General features: G+C 34.4%; 4 non-coding genes across 4 annotated transcripts; all 4 read right to left on the bottom strand.

Moving 5' to 3' along the window:
- Window positions 1–342: 342 nt before the first annotated feature.
- Window positions 343–2,335, bottom strand: LOC120285583. The gene has a single exon (XR_005544834.1). It is a non-coding gene; the product is annotated as a small subunit ribosomal RNA (ribosomal RNA).
- A 3,863-nt stretch (window positions 2,336–6,198) lies between these two features.
- Window positions 6,199–10,168, bottom strand: LOC120285584. The gene has a single exon (XR_005544835.1). It is a non-coding gene; the product is annotated as a large subunit ribosomal RNA (ribosomal RNA).
- A 394-nt stretch (window positions 10,169–10,562) lies between these two features.
- LOC120285581 lies at window positions 10,563–10,741 on the bottom strand. Its single transcript, XR_005544832.1, has one exon. It is a non-coding gene; the product is annotated as a 5.8S ribosomal RNA (ribosomal RNA).
- A 689-nt stretch (window positions 10,742–11,430) lies between these two features.
- On the bottom strand, window positions 11,431–13,425 carry LOC120285582. Its single transcript, XR_005544833.1, has one exon. It is a non-coding gene; the product is annotated as a small subunit ribosomal RNA (ribosomal RNA).
- Between the last annotated feature and the right edge of the window lie 2,625 nt (window positions 13,426–16,050).

The raw sequence follows: 16,050 nt of genomic DNA, 5'->3' as shown, positions 1-16,050 counted from the left end.
AACTTATTTCGATTACCACATTCAAAATTATTTTAATTTTAATTCGACTTCCACTTTCGAATTTAGTTTAGTTTCTTCGATTTCCATTTCGAGAAATTTGTTTTTATAGGAAACGCCGTTGTTGTAGTAAGTACTGCCACAAATACGCACAACAACATTAATAATGTTAAAGTCTTTTTATGAGGTTGCCAAGCCCCACATATAAATAAAATAAAAGCCATCTACATTTTATTTTCACTTTAACTTTTGATTCCGTAGAATCATTTTGTAATATTTTTATTTTGGTAAATTGTATTATTGTATTATAACAAATGTTTATTAACGGTAAGGATATTATACAAATAATGATCCTTCCGCAGGTTCACCTACGGAAACCTTGTTACGACTTTTACTTCCTCTAAATAATCAAGTTCGGTCAACTTTGCGAAACAACCGTAACACGCAAGGCGTCACAGTGATCACGTCCGGAGACCTCACTAAATAATTCAATCGGTAGTAGCGACGGGCGGGTGTGTACAAAGGGCAGGGACGTAATCAATGCGAGTTAATGACTCACACTTACTGGGAATTCCAAGTTCATGTGAACAGTTTCAGTTCACAATCCAAGCATGAAAGTGGTTCAGCGGTTTACCCGGACCTCTCGGTCTAGGAAATACACGTTGATACTTTCATTGTAGCGCGCGTGCAGCCCAGGACATCTAAGGGCATCACAGACCTGTTTATTGCTCAATCTCATTATTGCTAGACGCAATTTGTCCATTTAAGAAGCTAGTGTCTTATAATGGGACAAACCAACAGGTACGGCTCCACTTACATAAACACATTCAAACACAATAAACATTTTACTGCCACCATGAATGAAGGCTACATAAGCTTCAGCACCATAATCCTGAAGATATCTATTTAATATATTTGAGTCTCGTTCGTTATCGGAATTAACCAGACAAATCACTCCACGAACTAAGAACGGCCATGCACCACCACCCATAGATTCGAGAAAGAGCTATCAATCTGTCTTACACACTTATGTTCGGACCTGGTAAGTTTTCCCGTGTTGAGTCAAATTAAGCCGCAGGCTCCACTCCTGGTGGTGCCCTTCCGTCAATTCCTTTAAGTTTCAGCTTTGCAACCATACTTCCCCGGAGCCCAAAAGCTTTGGTTTCCCGGGAAGCGACTGAGAGAGCCATAAAAGTAGCTACACCCAATTGCTAGCTGGCATCGTTTATGGTTAGAACTAGGGCGGTATCTGATCGCCTTCGAACCTCTAACTTTCGTTCTTGATTAATGAAAACATCTTTGGCAAATGCTTTCGCTTAAGTTAGTCTTACGACGGTCCAAGAATTTCACCTCTCGCGTCGTAATACTAATGCCCCCAAACTGCTTCTATTAATCATTACCTCTTGATCTGAAAACCAATGAAAGCAGAACAGAGGTCTTATTTCATTATCCCATGCACAGAATATTCAGGCATTTGAAGCCTGCTTTAAGCACTCTAATTTGTTCAAAGTAATAGTACCGGCCCACAATAACACTCGTTTAAGAGCACTAGTGCAGGTTTTTAAATAGGAGGAACATATGAAAAAATACAAGTATTTAATCACATATAAGAACTCCACCGGTAATACGCTTACATACATAAAGGTATAGTACTAACCACAATTGTAAGTTGTACTACCCGTATGAAGCACAAGTTCAACTACGAACGTTTTAACCGCAACAACTTTAATATACGCTATTGGAGCTGGAATTACCGCGGCTGCTGGCACCAGACTTGCCCTCCAATTGGTCCTTGTTAAAGGATTTAAAGTGTACTCATTCCAATTACAGGGCCTCGGATATGAGTCCTGTATTGTTATTTTTCGTCACTACCTCCCCGAGCTGGGAGTGGGTAATTTACGCGCCTGCTGCCTTCCTTAGATGTGGTAGCCGTTTCTCAGGCTCCCTCTCCGGAATCGAACCCTGATTCCCCGTTACCCGTTGCAACCATGGTAGTCCTAGATACTACCATCAAAAGTTGATAGGGCAGACATTTGAAAGATCTGTCGTCGGTACAAGACCATACGATCTGCATGTTATCTAGAGTTCAACCAATATAACGATCTTGCGATCGCTTGGTTTTAGCCTAATAAAAGCACATGTCCCATAAGGTTCATGTTTTAATTGCATGTATTAGCTCTAGAATTACCACAGTTATCCAAGTAACTGTTAACGATCTAAGGAACCATAACTGATATAATGAGCCTTTTGCGGTTTCACTTTTAATTCGTGTGTACTTAGACATGCATGGCTTAATCTTTGAGACAAGCATATAACTACTGGCAGGATCAACCAGAATAATGTTTTTCCTTCATATTCCATTCATATTTTTTGAATCGAAATAAGCAATATAATAGATATATGGATTTTTCACTTTATATAATTCCATGATTTTTATTATATTGAATAAAATTCAATATTTCGCCTTTGGGTAAAATTTTAAATATATATTTATAAGTAAAATATCCATTCGATTACGGCCATTTTTATATAGCATTCGTAATCCATAATTTCATTTTTAATTTATACTTGTTTTACCAATATAACAAGAATTTCATATAATTATTGTAATATATATGTTTCTATAATTATATCTTTTTATATATACATATTTCATTATAAAATATCATTTTATTTCCAACATACATAATTATTGTATCCACACATGTACAATTTTTGTTTAACCAATATAAATATTAAGTTAAATCATTTGCATTTTGAAGATAAATTTAAAATTTATCTCTTTTCATATATCTCTCTGGTAATATATAACATAAAACCAAGCGCATATGATAATATTTCCACATTTAATATATAATTTTATATTTCTTTCATAAGAATCCATATTTGTATTATACCGTAACGATATAATAATCCAACTATACGGCAGGTAATAAATAAATATTTGCCTGCCTCCAAAAATTAACGATAATATATGGAAACGATTTGTTATTCTATATATAATAGAAACTTGACTTTTGTTTCAACGATATTATCTAAAAAGCGTATATTCCTATTATCCGCGGAGCCAAGTCCCGTGTTCTATAGAACTGAGAAACAAATTTGTACGGATAATAATATACTTTATTGTATGTAACCAATATAAACATAATCCGAAATAAATATTTCGAATAATGCGGGAGGTCGGCAACCACTGCCTACCTATAGTAGTTTTTGAACCCGCTGTCGTCAAAGCGGGTATTTTCAATTCCGTTTGCCACCCAACATACGGGCTATTCTCTTATATATTAAGAGATTATATGAACATTTCATTTTTTTTTCCATTATTCATATATAATATGATTATTTTTTTCTTTATACATATAATACATATTAATTTTCATATGTTTATTATTTAATTTACTCATATTATTGCCAAAATCATATGAATACATAAGTTTTGAACAATATGAGAGGTCGGCAACCACTGCCTACCTATAGTAGTTTTTGAACCCTCTGTCGTAATTCCGGTCGTTTACACTACTATACCCTCTCCCTATAATGGCTTTTCTCTATAATACTAAGAGAATGTGGGAATATTTCAGCATTTTTTTCCTTATACATATAATAATTAATCATTTTCATATGTATATTATTTAATTTACTCATATAATTCCCAAAATCATATGAATTCATAAGTTTTGAACAATATGAGAGGTCGGCAACCACTGCCTACCTATAGTAGTTTTTGAACCCTCTGTCGTAATTCCGGTCGTTTACACTACTATACCCTCTCACTATAATGGCTTTTCTCTATAATACTGAGAGAATGTGGGAATATTTCAGCATTTTTTCCCTTATACATATAATAATTAATCATTTTCATATGTATATTATTTAATTTACTCATATAATTCCCAAAATCATATGAATACATAAGTTTTGAACAATATGAGAGGTCGGCAACCACTGCCTACCTATAGTAGTTTTTGAACCCTCTGTCGTAATTCCGGTCGTTTACACTACTATACCCTCTCACTATAATGGCTTTTCTCTATAATACTGAGAGAATGTGGGAATATTTCAGCATTTTTTCCCTTATACATATAATAATTAATCATTTTCATATGTATATTATTTAATTTACTCATATAATTGCCAAAATCATATGAATACATAAGTTTTGAACAATATAGAGGTCGGCAACCACTGCCTACCTATAGTAGTTTTTGAACCCTCTGTCGTAATTCCGGTCGTTTACACTACTATACCCTCTCACTATAATGGCTTTTCTCTATAATACTGAGAGAATGTGGGAATATTTCAGCATTTTTTCCCTTATACATATAATAATTAATCATTTTCATATGTATATTATTTAATTTACTCATTTAATTGCCAAAATCATATGAATACATAAGTTTTGAACAATATGAGAGGTCGGCAACGGTCTTTCCTCTATAATACTAAGATAATATGGGAATATTTCAGCATTTTTTCCCTTATACATATAATAATTAATCATTTTCATAAGTATATTATTTAATTTACTCGTATATAATTGCCAAAATCCTATGAACACATAAGAGAATACAATATGAGAGGTCGGCGCAACCATAATATAGTAGTTGATGACGAGGTGTTTGGCAACTTGATACAATTCTTTAAAGTCTTTATATCAAAAAATATATGATAGGGACAATATCATATGCGTCACTAAATTGATGACGAGGTGTTTGGCAACTTGACACAATTCATTAAAAGTTTTTATATTAATTATATGATAGGGACAATATCATATGCGTCACTAAATTGATGACGAGGTGTTTGGCAACTTGACACAATTCATTAAAATTCTTTATATTAATTATATGATAGGGACAATATCATATGCGTCACTAAATTGATGACGAGGTGTTTGGCAACTTGACACAATTCATTAAAGTCTTTATATTAATTATATGATAGGGACAATATCATATGCGTCACTAAATTGATGACGAGGTGTTTGGCAACTTGACACAATTCATTAAAGTCTTTATATTAATTATATGATATGGACAATATCATATGCGTCACTAAATTGATGACGAGGTGTTTGGCAACTTGATACAATTCTTTAAAGTCTTTATATCAAAAATTATATGATAGGGACAATATCATATGCGTCACTAAATTGATGACGAGGTGTTTGGCAACTTGACACAATTCATTAAAGTCTTTATATTAATTATATGATATGGACAATATCATATGCGTCACTAAATTGATGACGAGGTGTTTGGCAACTTGACACAATTCATTAAAGTCTTTATATTAATTATATGATAGGGACAATATCATATGCGTCACTAAATTGATGACGAGGTGTTTGGCAACTTGACACAATTCATTAAAGTCTTTATATTAATTATATGATATGGACAATATCATATGCGTCACTAAATTGATGACGAGGTGTTTGGCAACTTGATACAATTCTTTAAAGTCTTTATATCAAAAATTATATGATAGGGACAATATCATATGCGTCACTAAATTGATGACGAGGTGTTTGGCAACTTGACACAATTCATTAAAGTCTTTATATTAATTATATGATATGGACAATATCATATGCGTCACTAAATTGATGACGAGGTGTTTGGCAACTTGATACAATTCTTTAAAGTCTTTATATCAAAAATTATATGATAGGGACAATATCATATGCGTCACTAAATTGATGACGAGGTGTTTGGCAACTTGACACAATTCATTAAAGTCTTTATATTAATTATATGATATGGACAATATCATATGCGTCACTAAATTGATGACGAGGTGTTTGGCAACTTGATACAATTCTTTAAAGTCTTTATATCAAAAATTATATGATAGGGACAATATCATATGCGTCACTAAATTGATGACGAGGTGTTTGGCAACTTGACACAATTCATTAAAATTCTTTATATTAATTATATGATAGGGACAATATCATATGCGTCACTAAATTGATGACGAGGTGTTTGGCAACTTGACACAATTCATTAAAGTCTTTATATTAATTATATGATAGGGACAATATCATATGCGTCACTAAATTGATGACGAGGTGTTTGGCAACTTGATACAATTCTTTAAAGTCTTTATATCAAAAATTATATGATAGGGACAATATCATATGCGTCACTAAATTGATGACGAGGTGTTTGGCTACAGGAAAAAATCATTTATTTATCGAATCATCAAGCAAAGGATAAGCTTCAGTGGATCGCAGTATGGCAGCTGCTCAACCACTTACAACACCTTGCCTGTTACAAAAGTCGTTTACAATTGATTCTAGGCTTTGTCATTGTATTAAATAATGCTTTTATATGTAACTAGCGCGGCATCAGGTGATCGAAGATCCTCCTAATTTACTATGTTACAAATTACATTGGCATCACATCCATTGTCGTTTATAAAATAAATTATAAACTTTAAATGGTTTAGAAGCCATACAATGCAAATTGCCCCTTATTTATCATTGCAGTCCAGCACGGATACGACCTTAGAGGCGTTCAGGCATAATCCAACGGACGTAGCGTCATACCACTGTTCGCTCGAACAAGTATTGTGCCATTGGTCCGTACCTGCGGTTCCTCTCGTACTACGCAGGAATGCTGTCGCAACAACGTTTTGTCATTAGTAGGGTAAAACTAACCTGTCTCACGACGGTCTAAACCCAGCTCACGTTCCCTTGCATGGGTGAACAATCCAACGCTTGGTGAATTTTGCTTCACAATGATAGGAAGAGCCGACATCGAAGGATCAAAAAGCGACGTCGCTATGAACGCTTGGCCGCCACAAGCCAGTTATCCCTATGGTAACTTTTCTGACACCTCTTGTTAAAAACTCTTTAAACCAAAAGGATCGATAGGCCGAGCTTTTGCTGTCCCTGTGTGTACTGAACACCGAGATCAAGTCAGCATTTGCCCTTTTGCTCTATGTGTGGTTTCTGTCCGCACTGAGCTGGCCTTGGGACACCTCCGTTATTATTTGAGAGATGTACCGCCCCAGTCAAACTCCCTACCTGGCAATGTCCTTGAATTGGATCATACCTGAGTAATTGGAGTTATACCAAATTTTCAAATCAAAAATACATAAATGCATCGTTTTATTAAAGAATTTGTTTGCGATTATATAACAAACTCGTGATACTTTGATCAAGAAGCTTGCATCAAAACCCAATACCATAAGATATAATAAATATATCCGTATAATGGCTAGGAAATGATACACGTTCCATTTAATCAAGTAAGTAAGGAAACAATAAGAGTAGTGGTATTTCATTGACGATACCAAACCGAGGTCTAATATCTCCCACTTATTCTACACCTCTTATGTCTCCTTACACTGCCAGATTAGAGTCAAGCTCAAAAGGGTCTTCTTTCCCCGCTAATTATTCCAAGCCCGTTCCCTTGGCTGTGGTTTCGCTAGATAGTAGATATCTAGATAGGGACAGTAGGAATCTCGTTAATCCATTCATGCGCGTCACTAATTAGATGACGAGGCATTTGGCTACCTTAAGAGAGTCATAGTTACTCCCGCCGTTGACCCGCGCTTACTTGAATTTCTTCACTTTGACATTCAGAGCACTGGGCAGAAATCACATTGTGTCAACACCCGCTAGGGCCATCACAATGCTTTGTTTTAATTAGACAGTCGGATTCCCCAAGTCCGTGCCAGTTCTGAATTGATTGTTAATTGATAATCGTTATAATTGATAAGAACTAATTGGTTTAACCCAAATAGTATTCTTAAAAATTTTAGCAAGAAAGTTCCACAATTGGCTACGTAACTAAACTATCCGGGGAACAAGTAACTAACATAAATGCTAGAAACTCTATTTACCCAGAACGAGCACATAAACCATGTTATTGTTTCCCAATCAAGCCCGACTATCTCAATCTTCAGAGCCAATCCTTATCCCGAAGTTACGGATCTAATTTGCCGACTTCCCTTACCTACATTATTCTATCGACTAGAGACTCTTCACCTTGGAGACCAGCTGCGGATATTGGTACGGCCTGTTGAGAAGTTTGCGTGTCCCCACCATAAATTTTCAAGGTCCGAGGAGAAAATATCGACACAACAGTATATGTCATGCTCTTCTAGCCCATCTACCATATCTCTCTGCGAAAGACTTCCATGGTAGTACGGCTATAAAACAGAAAAGAAAACTCTTCCGATATCTCTCGACGGCTTCTTTATGGTCGTTCCTGTTGCCAGGATGAGCACGAGGCCCATATTTAATAACAAACGGATACTCAACAGGTTACGGAATTGGAACCGTATTCCCTTTCGTTCAAAATTATTCAAGTGTATTATATTCGCTTTGTTTATATAGTTAGGCATTTTTGTTTTACTTGAAAATTTTCGGCTTTCGCCTTGAACTTAGGACCGACTAACTCGTGATCAACCACTGTTCACACGAAACCCTTCTCCACTTCAGTCCTCCAAGGTCTCATTCGATTATTTGCTACTACCACCAAGATCTGTACCAATGGCAGCTCCATGCAGGCTTACGCCAAACACTTCTACGCATACCATTGTACCTTCCTACTCACTAAAGTTTCAAAATTTATATCACAAGTAATATAAATCATCTACTTTAGCGGTAATGTATAGGTATACAACTTAAGCGCCATCCATTTTAAGGGCTAGTTGCTTCGGCAGGTGAGTTGTTACACACTCCTTAGCGGATTTCGACTTCCATGATCACCGTCCTGCTGTTTTAAGCAACCAACGCCTTTCATGGTATCTGCATGAGTTGTTAATTTGGGCACCGTAACATTACGTTTGGTTCATCCCACAGCGCCAGTTCTGCTTACCAAAAGTGGCCCACTGGGCACATTATATCATAACCTTGAACTTCATATCAAGAAAGTTAAGGTTCTTACCCATTTAAAGTTTGAGAATAGGTTAAGATCGTTTCGACCCTAAGGCCTCTAATCATTCGCTTTACCAGATAAGATTATTTTATATAATATTAAAATGCACCAGCTATCCTGAGGGAAACTTCGGAAGGAACCAGCTACTAGATGGTTCGATTGGTCTTTCGCCCCTATACTCAATTCTGACAATCGATTTGCACGTCAGAACTGTTTCGGTCTTCCATCAGGGTTTCCCCTGACTTCAACCTGATCAAGTATAGTTCACCATCTTTCGGGTCACAGCATATATGCTCAAGGTACGTTCCAGTTAGAGGCATAAATAATATAAATATACATTATACATAACTATATAGAACGCCCCGGGATTGTGTTAATTAGCTATAAATAGCTAAAAAACTAATCCCATTATTAGTCAAGTTAATTACGCTATTAGGTTTACATCCCAATAACTTGCACATATGTTAGACTCCTTGGTCCGTGTTTCAAGACGGGTCCCGAAGGTATCCTGAATCTTTCGCATTGTTAATCATACAAGAGCATATAATAAACACAAAAATCAATGATAATTATGCCATTATATAATTCCGAAAAATTAACGCTCTGTAATAATATAAATCTATCAGCACTTTATCAAATTAATAACATTTATTCTGTGTTAAAATGCAAGCAATTTAATTGGAATAAACTATAAGTTATATTTTATGATAAATTTGGGATATGCTAATAGATTACAATGTCCTTATATGGAAAAAATGCACATTATTCTTAATAATATTATTTAAATATTACAATTTTAATGATGAATTTTCCATAACGGATATTCAGGTTCATCGGGCTTAACCTCTAAGCAGTTTCACGTACTGTTTAACTCTCTATTCAGAGTTCTTTTCAACTTTCCCTCACGGTACTTGTTTACTATCGGTCTCATGGTTATATTTAGTTTTAGATGGAGTTTACCACCCACTTAGTGCTGCACTATCAAGCAACACGACTCTTTGGAAACATCATCTAGTAATCATTAACGTTATACGGGCCTGGCACCCTCTATGGGTAAATGGCCTCATTTAAGAAGGACTTAAATCATTAATTTCTCATACTAGAATATTGACGCTCCATACACTGCATCTCACATTTGCCATATAGACAAAGTGACTTAGTGCTGAACTGTTTTCTTTTCGCTCGCCGCTACTAAGAAAATCCTTGTTAGTTTCTTTTCCTCCCCTAATTAATATGCTTAAATTCAGGGGGTAGTCCCATATGAGTTGAGGTTGTATATATAACTATATTTTGCCATAAATTCTTTATATATAAATGATAAAACAATCAATTAAATTCGTTATAAATAGTTCCAATAGTTCTTGTAAGCAAAGTTATTTTTTATCCATTTAACGAACCAACGAAGAATAATAACATAACCAAGTTTTTTTTTTTTCGAATCATTAATAAGAGACAATTCTAGATGAAAAATATTTCAATTTTTTATGCTAGACATTTCTCAGTATTATTTGATTGAAAAAGAAAATATTTCTCTTCGTTTTTCACATTCAAATGTGAGATAATGTTTTTCATTTCTTTTTTAATATTATGAATAAAATCATTATTTAATCCAATAATATACCATATGCTTATAAAAAATTTATAAACAACTTAATTAGCATAGTCTTACAACCCTCAACCATATGTAGTCCAAGCAGCACTATAAAATTAATTAAAGTACATAACAGCATGGACTGCGATATGCGTTCAAAATGTCGATGTTCATGTGTCCTGCAGTTCACACGATGACGCACAGTTTGCTGCGTTCTTCATCGACCCATGAGCCGAGTGATCCACCGCTTAGAGTTTTATAATTCATTTTTATATAATGTCAATATTGTTTTTATTGAAAGAAATTAAAAATACACCATTTTACTGGCATATATCAATTCCTTCAATAAATTTATTTTTATACCTAAAATAAATGTTGCGAAATGTCTTAGTTTCATATAAGCATTATGTATCATAATAATCTGGTTATGGTTTGCTATTTTGGGTGACACATACTGCAAAATTTATATAAAACATTAACCTGATGGATGACAGGTACAAACATTGTATATTTTAGGTTGTTGCATTAGCCAACGTATGCTCATAACATAGATGAACAATACATATTCGCAACGCGTGTATATTATGGTCCATATACACACAAACTTATTTCGATTACCACATTCAAAATTATTTTAATTTTAATTCGACTTCCACTTTCGAATTTAGTTTAGTTTCTTCGATTTCCATTTTCGAGAATTTGTTTTTATAGGAAACGCCGTTGTTGTAGTAAGTACTGCCACAAATACGCACAACAACATTAATAATGTTAAAGTCTTTTTATGAGGTTGCCAAGCCCCACATATAAATAAAATAAAAGCCATCTACATTTTATTTTCACTTTAACTTTTGATTCCGTAGAATCATTTTGTAATATTTTTATTTTGGTAAATTGTATTTATTTGTATTATAACAAATGTTTATTAACGGTAAGGATATTATACAATAATGATCCTTCCGCAGGTTCACCTACGGAAACCTTGTTACGACTTTTACTTCCTCTAAATAATCAAGTTCGGTCAACTTTTGCGAAACAACCGTAACACGCAAGGCGTCACAGTGATCACGTCCGGAGACCTCACTAAATAATTCAATCGGTAGTAGCGACGGGCGGTGTGTACAAAGGGCAGGGACGTAATCAATGCGAGTTAATGACTCACACTTACTGGGAATTCCAAGTTCATGTGAACAGTTTCAGTTCACAATCCCAAGCATGAAAGTGGTTCAGCGGTTTACCCGGACCTCTCGGTCTAGGAAATACACGTTGATACTTTCATTGTAGCGCGCGTGCAGCCCAGGACATCTAAGGGCATCACAGACCTGTTATTGCTCAATCTCATTATTGCTAGACGCAATTTGTCCATTTAAGAAGCTAGTGTCCTTATAATGGGACAAACCAACAGGTACGGCTCCACTTACATAAACACATTCAAACACAATAAACATTTTACTGCCACCATGAATGAAGGCTACATAAGCTTCAGCACCATAATCCTGAAGATATCTATTTAATATATTTGAGTCTCGTTCGTTATCGGAATTAACCAGACAAATCACTCCACGAACTAAGAACGGCCATGCACCACCACCCATAGATTCGAGAAAGAGCTATCAATCTGTCTTACACACTTATGTTCGGACCTGGTAAGTTTTCCCGTGTTGAGTCAAATTAAGCCGCAGGCTCCACTCCTGGTGGTGCCCTTCCGTCAATTCCTTTAAGTTTCAGCTTTGCAACCATACTTCCCCCGGAGCCCAAAAGCTTTGGTTTCCCGGGAAGCGACTGAGAGAGCCATAAAAGTAGCTACACCCAATTGCTAGCTGGCATCGTTTATGGTTAGAACTAGGGCGGTATCTGATCGCCTTCGAACCTCTAACTTTCGTTCTTGATTAATGAAAACATCTTTGGCAAATGCTTTCGCTTAAGTTAGTCTTACGACGGTCCAAGAATTTCACCTCTCGCGTCGTAATACTAATGCCCCCAAACTGCTTCTATTAATCATTACCTCTTGATCTGAAAACCAATGAAAGCAGAACAGAGGTCTTATTTCATTATCCCATGCACAGAATATTCAGGCATTTGAAGCCTGCTTTAAGCACTCTAATTTGTTCAAAGTAATAGTACCGGCCCACAATAACACTCGTTTAAGAGCACTAGTGCAGGTTTTTAAATAGGAGGAACATATGAAAAAATACAAGTATTTAATCACATATAAGAACTCCACCGGTAATACGCTTACATACATAAAGGTATAGTACTAACCACAATTGTAAGTTGTACTACCCGTATGAAGCACAAGTTCAACTACGAACGTTTTAACCGCAACAACTTTAATATACGCTATTGGAGCTGGAATTACCGCGGCTGCTGGCACCAGACTTGCCCTCCAATTGGTCCTTGTTAAAGGATTTAAAGTGTACTCATTCCAATTACAGGGCCTCGGATATGAGTCCTGTATTGTTATTTTTCGTCACTACCTCCCCGAGCTGGGAGTGGGTAATTTACGCGCCTGCTGCCTTCCTTAGATGTGGTAGCCGTTTCTCAGGCTCCCTCTCCGGAATCGAACCCTGATTCCCCGTTACCCGTTGCAACCATGGTAGTCCTAGATACTACCATCAAAAGTTGATAGGGCAGACATTTGAAAGATCTGTCGTCGGTACAAGACCATACGATCTGCATGTTATCTAGAGTTCAACCAATATAACGATCTTGCGATCGCTTGGTTTTAGCCTAATAAAAGCACATGTCCCATAAGGTTCATGTTTTAATTGCATGTATTAGCTCTAGAATTACCACAGTTATCCAAGTAACTGTTAACGATCTAAGGAACCATAACTGATATAATGAGCCTTTTGCGGTTTCACTTTTAATTCGTGTGTACTTAGACATGCATGGCTTAATCTTTGAGACAAGCATATAACTACTGGCAGGATCAACCAGAATAATGTTTTTCCTTCATATTCCATTCATATTTTTTGAATCGAAATAAGCAATATAATAGATATATGGATTTTTCACTTTATATAATTCCATGATTTTTATTATATTGAATAAAATTCAATATTTCGCCTTTGGGTAAAATTTTAAATATATATTTATAAGTAAAATATCCATTCGATTACGGCCATTTTTATATAGCATTCGTAATCCATAATTTCATTTTTAATTTATACTTGTTTTACCAATATAACAAGAATTTCATATAATTATTGTAATATATATGTTTCTATAATTATATCTTTTTATATATACATATTTCATTATAAAATATCATTTTATTTCCAACATACATAATTATTGTATCCACACATGTACAATTTTTGTTTAACCAATATAAATATTAAGTTAAATCATTTGCATTTTGAAGATAAATTTAAAATTTATCTCTTTTCATATATCTCTCTGGTAATATATAACATAAAACCAAGCGCATATGATAATATTTCCACATTTAATATATAATTTTATATTTCTTTCATAAGAATCCATATTTGTATTATACCGTAACGATATAATAATCCAACTATACGGCAGGTAATAAATAAATATTTGCCTGCCTCCAAAAATTAACGATAATATATGGAAACGATTTGTTATTCTATATATAATAGAAACTTGACTTTTGTTTCAACGATATTATCTAAAAAGCGTATATTCCTATTATCCGCGGAGCCAAGTCCCGTGTTCTATAGAACTGAGAAACAAATTTGTACGGATAATAATATACTTTATTGTATGTAACCAATATAAACATAATCCGAAATAAATATTTCGAATAATGCGGGAGGTCGGCAACCACTGCCTACCTATAGTAGTTTTTGAACCCGCTGTCGTCAAAGCGGGTATTTTCAATTCCGTTTGCCACCCAACATACGGGCTATTCTCTTATATATTAAGAGATTATATGAACATTTCATTTTTTTTTCCATTATTCATATATAATATGATTATTTTTTTCTTTATACATATAATACATATTAATTTTCATATGTTTATTATTTAATTTACTCATATTATTGCCAAAATCATATGAATACATAAGTTTTGAACAATATGAGAGGTCGGCAACCACTGCCTACCTATAGTAGTTTTTGAACCCTCTGTCGTAATTCCGGTCGTTTACACTACTATACCCTCTCCCTATAATGGCTTTTCTCTATAATACTAAGAGAATGTGGGAATATTTCAGCATTTTTTTCCTTATACATATAATAATTAATCATTTTCATATGTATATTATTTAATTTACTCATATAATTCCCAAAATCATATGAATTCATAAGTTTTGAACAATATGAGAGGTCGGCAACCACTGCCTACCTATAGTAGTTTTTGAACCCTCTGTCGTAATTCCGGTCGTTTACACTACTATACCCTCTCACTATAATGGCTTTTCTCTATAATACTGAGAGAATGTGGGAATATTTCAGCATTTTTTCCCTTATACATATAATAATTAATCATTTTCATATGTATATTATTTAATTTACTCATATAATTCCCAAAATCATATGAATACATAAGTTTTGAACAATATGAGAGGTCGGCAACCACTGCCTACCTATAGTAGTTTTTGAACCCTCTGTCGTAATTCCGGTCGTTTACACTACTATACCCTCTCACTATAATGGCTTTTCTCTATAATACTGAGAGAATGTGGGAATATTTCAGCATTTTTTCCCTTATACATATAATAATTAATCATTTTCATATGTATATTATTTAATTTACTCATATAATTGCCAAAATCATATGAATACATAAGTTTTGAACAATATAAGAGGTCGGCAACCACTGCCTACCTATAGTAGTTTTTGAACCCTCTGTCGTAATTCCGGTCGTTTACACTACTATACCCTCTCACTATAATGGCTTTTCTCTATAATACTGAGAGAATGTGGGAATATTTCAGCATTTTTTCCCTTATACATATAATAATTAATCATTTTCATATGTATATTATTTAATTTACTCATTTAATTGCCAAAATCATATGAATACATAAGTTTTGAACAATATGAGAGGTCGGCAACGGTCTTTCCTCTATAATACTAAGATAATATGGGAATATTTCAGCATTTTTTCCCTTATACATATAATAATTAATCATTTTCATAAGTATATTATTTAATTTACTCGTATATAATTGCCAAAATCCTATGAACACATAAGAGAATACAATATGAGAGGTCGGCGCAACCATAATATAGTAGTTGATGACGAGGTGTTTGGCAACTTGATACAATTCTTTAAAGTCTTTATATCAAAAATATATGATAGGGACAATATCATATGCGTCACTAAATTGATGACGAGGTGTTTGGCAACTTGACACAATTCATTAAAATTTTTATATTAATTATATGATAGGGACAATATCATATGCGTCACTAAATTGATGACGAGGTGTTTGGCAACTTGACACAATTCATTAAAGTCTTTATATTAATTATATGATAGGGACAATATCATATGCGTCACTAAATGATAAGGGAACAAAATCATAATTATATGAACATATGTCACGTCACTAAATGATGACGAGGTGTTTGGCAACTTGACACAATT

Source organism: Drosophila simulans, unplaced genomic scaffold (genome assembly GCF_016746395.2).
Source record: "Drosophila simulans strain w501 unplaced genomic scaffold, Prin_Dsim_3.1 Segkk55_quiver_pilon, whole genome shotgun sequence".
Taxonomy (NCBI): domain Eukaryota; kingdom Metazoa; phylum Arthropoda; class Insecta; order Diptera; family Drosophilidae; genus Drosophila; species Drosophila simulans.
This window is presented reverse-complemented; position numbering and strand designations above follow the sequence as displayed.